Source organism: Staurois parvus, unplaced genomic scaffold (genome assembly GCF_062004578.1).
Source record: "Staurois parvus isolate SC_StPar_1 unplaced genomic scaffold, SC_StPar_1.0 ptg000174l, whole genome shotgun sequence".
In the NCBI taxonomy this organism is placed as follows: Eukaryota; Metazoa; Chordata; class Amphibia; order Anura; family Ranidae; genus Staurois; species Staurois parvus.
The window spans coordinates 2,895,601-2,902,981 of record NW_028317970.1 but is presented as its reverse complement, the minus strand read 5'-3'; positions in this window follow the sequence as shown (position 1 = coordinate 2,902,981).

Sequence of the window (7,381 nt, the reverse complement as noted above, 5' to 3'; positions counted from 1 at the left end):
TCAGCTCATGGGGGGAGATCTCTGATGGGGGGCACAGTCTCTGATGAGGGTGCTGCTTCAGATTGAGTGCGGCTTCGAAAGAGTGCGAAGCAGTTAAACACAGCAGTTGAACTTAAGCAGCAGGAAGACACCAACAAGAAACTCTACTGCACGCTGGACAGACTGCAAGCAAACACCCCGGGAAACCTCTCTTACATACCTGAGTCCCACTCGGTTTACGTGTACCTTTATATAATACACCCCTCTTCTCCTCTTCATATTACTATCCTCTGTTCCCAAATCTCATTTCTTTACCCCTCTGCTCCACCCCAAAACTTGTACATCTCCCCCCTTATTGCTATCATCTCCCTACTGCTGCTCTCATCACCCCCCCAAAATGCCTCTTCCACTCCTCCTTCTCATTTTCCTCTCCTCCATTCTCAAAATCCATTCACTATATCCCTCTGCTCCTCCTAAACATTTGTATATTGTGTCCTCACTGCTTCCTTCGCCCCTCTATGGCACCCACCACCTCCTCCTGTTACTCCGCTCTCCCACTGACCCGAACACCTCCACTAGTAGTTTCTCACGCTCCTGCACATCCCGCTCCCATGCCACCTTTCTCACCCTTCTCCTCCTCCTAGCCGCGGGGGACATCTCCCCAAATCCTGGCCCTCCACCACCTCCCTCACCCACACAACACCCTCCCGCCTCCACGTCCTACCGCAACCCCCGCAACCTAGTATCTGTCCCCCTGCTCCCTAAAATCTCCCCCCCCGTTTTCATGCGCACTCCTGAACGCCCGATCGGTGTGCAACAAGCTTACCGCCATCCACGACCTCTTTGTTTCCCGCTCCCTCAACCTCCTAGCGATCACGGAAACCTGGATCCAGCCCACTGACTCTACCTCCCCTGCTGCACTCTCCTACGGAGGTCTCACCTGGACCCACTCACCCAGACCTGACGGTCGTAAAGGTGGTGGGGTTGGCCTGCTCCTGTCACCGCAGAGCACCTTCCGAGTCCTCCCAAACCCCCCCTCCCTATCCTTCTCCTCCTTCAAGGCCCACTGCGTCCGACTATTCTCCCCAACCCCCCTGAAGATTGCTGTGATATACCGGCCTCCTGGATCCATACCCCGCTTCCTGGATGACTTTTCCTCCTGGCTACCCTTCTTCCTCTCCTCTGAGCTACCCACCATCATTCTTGGGGATTTCAACATCCCTGTCAACCTTGACAACCCGGACACAGCCCGTCTCCTCCACTTAACTTCCTCCTTTACACTTGCACAGTGCATACAATCCACCACCCACTCCGACGGAAATATCCTGGACCTTGTCTTCTCCAACCGCTGCGCTCCCCACAACCTCACTAACACCCCCTTCCCTCTCTCTGACCACAACCTGATTACCTTCTCTATCTCCTCGTCCTCCAACGCCTACCCCTCCAAATGTCACACTACTACCAGCCGTAACCTCCGCAACCTTAACCCTGCCCCCCTCCACTCCGCAGCTGATCAACTCCATGACAGCATCCTCCCCCTGTCCTGCCCCGACTTGGCTATGACTGCCTACAACAACGCGCTGTCAGCAGCCCTTGACTCACTAGCGCCTTTAACCACACGCAACATCAGACCCCGACCGCTCCAGCCCTGGCAGACTGATCACACCAAAACCCTCAAACGACACAGTCGTGCCCTGGAGCGACTATGGCGCAAAACAAAATCCCAACAAGCCTTTACCCGCTACAAATCTGCCTTCCGCACCTACACCTCCTCCCTCCACGCAGCCAAACAAGCCTACTTCCTGACTCTCATCAAGGCCCTCTCCTCCAATCCTCGCCGACTCTTCTCCACCTTCAACTCTCTACTCTCTCCACCCCCACCTCCACCCAGCACCTCACTCACCACCCTTGAGATTGCCAATCACTTCAAAAACAAGATTGACACAATTCGCAAGGACATCGCCGCAACTCACACGCCCTCTCAACCCGTCCCCTCTCACACAGCTACCCCCTCATCCCCCCTCCCCCTCGACATTACCCGCAGGGACTTCGTCACTCCTCAAACTCCCTCTAACCCCGTTCCCCCTCACTCAGCTACCCCCTCATCACCCCTCTCCCACGGCCCCACCACTGCTCTGACCTCCACTTCCACCCCACCCTACATTCCTCATACTGAAGCCCCCCAACACTCCACACCTTTGACCTTACTACCATCGAGGAAGTCTCCAAGATCCTCTCTGATGCCCGCCTCACCACCTGCTCCCTCGACCCTATCCCCTCACAATTCCTACGACCTCCCTCCTCCTCCATCCTACGCTCCCTCACCCACATCTTTAATCTCTCCCTCTCCTCCGGCACTTTCCTCTCCCCACTGAAGCATGCACACATCACCCCTATACTTAAAAAGCCCTCCCTGGACACCAATGACCCGAACAACCTCAGACCCATCTCCCTGCTCCCACTTACATCTAAACTCCTCGAGCGCCTCGTCTACACCCGCCTATGCTCTCACCTCAACGACAACAACCTCCTCGATCCCCTACAGTCCGGCTTCCATCCCCTACACTCCACCGAAACCGCCTTACTCACACTCTCCAACGACCTGCTAACCACCAAAGCTAATGGCCACTATTCAGTGCTCCTACTCCTTGACCTCTCTGCGGCCTTCGACACAGTTGACCACCCCCTCCTCCTCAAAATACTACACTCCCTCGGCCTCAGAGATTCTGCTCTCTCCTGGCTCTCATCCTACCTGTCACAACGCTCTTTCAGCGTTACCTATAATGCTACCACCTCCCCCTCACTCCCCCTCTCTGTTGGGGTCCCTCAAGGCTCTGTCCTTGGGCCCCTTCTCTTCTCCATCTACACCTCCTCCCTTGGCCAACTCATACACTCTCACGGCTTCAACTACCACCTCTATGCCGACGACACACAAATCTATCTCTCAACCCCCCACCTCACCCCCTCGGTCTCTGCCCGAATCACACACCTACTGAGCGACATATCAGATTGGATGTCGCTCCACTTCCTTAAACTGAATCTCTCCAAAACCGAGCTTCTGGTCTTCCCCCCAGCCCGAACCCCACCCCCCATTGACTTCTCCATCACATCCAACAACGCCAATATCAAACCCGCCCTGCAGGCCAGAGTACTGGGTGTCATTCTGGACTCCAACCTATCCTTCCAGCCCCAAGTCCAATCTTTAACAAACTCGTGCAGACTCCACCTCCGCAACATCGCCAAAATCTGCACGTTCCTAACCCCAGAAACCACTAAACAGTTCATCCACTCCCTCATCATATCACGACTAGACTACTGCAACTCCCTCCTCACTGGCCTGCCTCACCACAGGCTATCCCCGCTTCAGTCCATCCTGAATACGGCTGCCAGACTCATTTACCTTTCCAACTGCTCCGTTTCCGCCACCCCCCTCTGCCAATCCCTCCACTGGCCTCCACTCAGTGACCTCCACCCCCCTCTGCCAATCCCTCCACTGGCCTCCATTCAGTGTCCTCCACCCCCCTCTGCCAATCCCTCCACTGGCTTCCGATTGCGCAACGGATCAAATTCAAAATCCTAACACTGACGTACAAAGCTGTCCACCATACTGCCCCGAACTACATCACTGACCTAATATCCAAGTACTGCCCAACACGCACACTCCGCTCCTCACAAGACCTCCTTCTCTCTAGTTCCCTGGTCTCCTCCTCCCATGCCCGCCTCCAGGACTTTTCCAGGGTGTCACCCATCCTCTGGAACTCCCTTCCCCAACCCATCAGATTATCACCTACTCTCCTCTCCTTTAGGCGCACCCTGAAAACACATCTCTTCAGGGAAGCCTACCCCACCCCCTGCTAACCTGCCGACCTCCTCCACTCTTCCTACCACTCCATCCCCCACAGCTATCTCCTCCTGTGCCACCATCCCCTCCCTCCTAGATTGTAAGCTCGAAAGAGCAGGGCCCTCAATCCCCTCATGTTTTGCATTGTATTGGTATTGTTCTGTCACATGTTCTGTCCCCCATTGTAATGTACAGCGCTGAGCGAACTATTGGCGCTTTATAAATACTGTATAATAATAATAATAATCATTCCTTGTCTGCAGATCTAAAACTCATCAAAACCAGTTCAGGGACCAAACAAACCCAACAGAGTAAAGGGGACCCCGGACCTCAAAATTGTAGTAAACACTAAACAGTCCAAACAAAATGTCTTCCCATGGGGAGAGTAGTTCTTCAATGTCCAGCAACCCTTCTATTCCCCCCTCACATCCACATCCTATTATTGTGTGACCAATACCATCCAAATCATTCTTACTTTCATTTCCCAAAGTTATCCGTCTACAAGGAGACCTGTATAGATCACATGATGGCACCAATGAGGATGGAGGAGGACCGGAGTCACATGACTGAGAAGATACTAAACCTCACCCTGGAGATCATCTACCTGCTGACCGGAGAGGTGAGGAGGATTCTGGGAGGTCACATGACATCGCTCTTATCTCTATTAATAAAACAGACCTGACTGGAGAGGTGAGGAGGATTCTGGGAGGTCACATGACATCACTCTTATCTCTATTAATAATACACAGACCTGACCGGAGAGGTGAGGAGGATTCTGGGAGGTCACATGACATCACTCATCTCTATTAATAAAACACAGACCTGACCGGAGAGGTGAGGAGGATTCTGGGAGGTCACATGACATCACTCTCATCTCTATTAATAAAACAGACCTGACTGGAGAGGTGAGGAGGATTCTGGGAGGTCACATGACATCACTCTCATCTCTATTAATAAAACACAGACCTGACCGGAGAGGTGAGGAGGATTCTGGGAGGTCACATGACATCGCTCTTATCTCTATTAATAAAACAGACCTGACTGGAGAGGTGAGGAGGATTCTGGGAGGTCACATGACATCACTCTTATCTCTATTAATAAAACACAGACCTGACCGGAGAGGTGAGGAGGATTCTGGGATTCCAACATGATATTCCTATTGGTTCCTCAATACAGAGATTTCCTCTTCTGAAGTCAGGTGATCATATGACCATCACAGTGCCTCCATGTGACTCCCTAAACCCTGAGAGACACAACATGCAGAAGATTCTAGAAGTCACCAAGAAGATGATGGAGCTGCTGACAGGAGAGGTGAGCGGTGCCGGGAATTCTGGGACATTCTCCAGTAACAGACAAGGGATGTGTCTGGATGGTGACTGTATCATTGTGTGTGTCAGGTTCCTATAAGGTGTCAGGGTGTCACTGTCTATTTCTCCATGGAGGAGTGGGAGTATTTAGAAGGACACAAGGATCTCTACAAGGACGTCATGATGGACAATCAGCCGCCCCTCACATCACCGGGTAAGAGGAGACTTTATTGTAAAGGAGAGAGCAGTACGGAGGATCCACCTAGATCCCCCATCATCTGATAAACACATAGAAACAATGGATTCAGTCAGTGTGTGTGTTTCCTACAGATGGATCCAGTCATGGGAACCCACCAGAGAGATGTCCCCGTCCTCTGTATTCCCGGGATTCCACACAGGAAGGTCACACCATCCCTCCCCATCATCAGGTAGATGATAATTATTGGTAGTTGTGATTTATACACAGCATGTTTGTTACAATGAATGTTTTATTATATCTTTCAGAGTGGAATCCTCGGGGATGATAATATTGATGTTAAAGAAGAGTATAAAGAGGAGGATGAGGAGTATGGAGTGATGGAGGAGTTTTCAGAAGGACACAAGGATATGATGGAGCCACCTAATACCAGGAACCCACCAGAGAGATGTCCCCGTCCTCTGTATTCCTGGGATTCCACACAGGAAGGTCACACCATCCCTCACTATTACAAGGTCGGTGGGAGGGAGAATCTAGAACATGGACTTGTATGGGTCATGTGTGGATTTTTTAGATGATATTTTCTCTCATTTCCTTGATTTAGAGTGGAGATCCAATCGATATAGAATTTGAGGTGAAAGCAGAAGAAGAAGAGGCGTATGTGAGGGATGATCAGCAGTCTATGGAGGAGGATGGAATAACGGGGACATTTATAGAGGAGGACACTCCTACAGAGATCAGCACAGGTGGGTCATGAACACTAAATCCATTCCTCCACCCATACTGCTCACTGATTGGTCCAGAGTAGGGCGGGGACTGGGTGATATCAGCCTGTAATCCCCTGGTCACTTTCCTGAGCTGTGTTCCCCGTCCTGTATTCCTGGATTTCTCTCGGATAATCTTCCTTCTCTGTGCTGCAGACACAATTTATGTATCTAGACTGGATTTATGGAGGTTCTGGGGTTCAGCTGGCAGCAAAATGTTCATTTTCACTAGAGATGAGCGAAGTATTCAAAAATTTGATTCGGCTGATTCGGCGAATTTCAGGAAGAAATTTGATTCGATGCGAATTTATTCGCTACGAAGATAACTTATAAAAAGGGTTTCTAGGCTTCAGAGAGCCTTTAAATTAGTGCAGAACACTGTACCTTTAATTTAAATGCCCTTGGAGATGAGGAAGGAGAAGGAGAAGGATGAGAAGAAGGAGAAGGAGAAGGATGAGAAGAAGGAGAAGGATGAGAAGAAGGAGAAGGATGAGAAGAAGGAGAAGGATGAGAAGAAGGAGAAGGATGAGAAGAAGGAGAAGGATGAGAAGAAGGAGAAGGATGAGAAGAAGGAGAAGGATGAGAAGAAGGAGAAGGATGAGAAGAAGGAGAAGAAGGAGAAGAAGGATGAGAAGAAGGAGAAGGATGAGAAGAAGGATGAGAAGAAGGAGAAGGATGAGAAGAAGGAGAAGGATGAGAAGAAGGATGAGAAGAAGGATGAGAAGAAGGATGAGAAGAAGGATGAGAAGAAGGAGAAGGAGAAGGATGAGAAGAAGGAGAAGGATGAGAAGAAGGAGAAGGATGAGAAGAAGGAGAAGGATGAGAAGAAGGACAGTTCTGTGACAGTTTCTGTCTATTTCTGACAGTTCTGTGACATTCACTCCATACAGCGGTTGAAACATTGTATCTATTTGTTTCCATAAATGACATTCTGCAGATACACTTAGAGGAGCTCTGCAGATACACTTTTTGCCGGCTTGGAATTATTCTTATTTTCATCCTACTTCTTCTTCTTCTTCTTCTTCTTCATCCTCTTCTTCTTCTGAGGATGAGGATGAGGATGAAGAAGAAGAAGTAGGATGAAAATAAGAATTCCAAACCGGCAAAAAGTGTATGTGCAGAGTTCCTCTATTTCTAACAGTTCTCTGACAGCTCCTTCACATGTACAGCGGTTGAAACATCTGTATCCTAAATGGAAACTAATAGATACAATGTTTCAACCGCTGTACATGTGAAGGAACTGTCAGAGAAATGTCAGAAATAGCGGAGCTCTCTGCAGGGACACTTTTGCCAG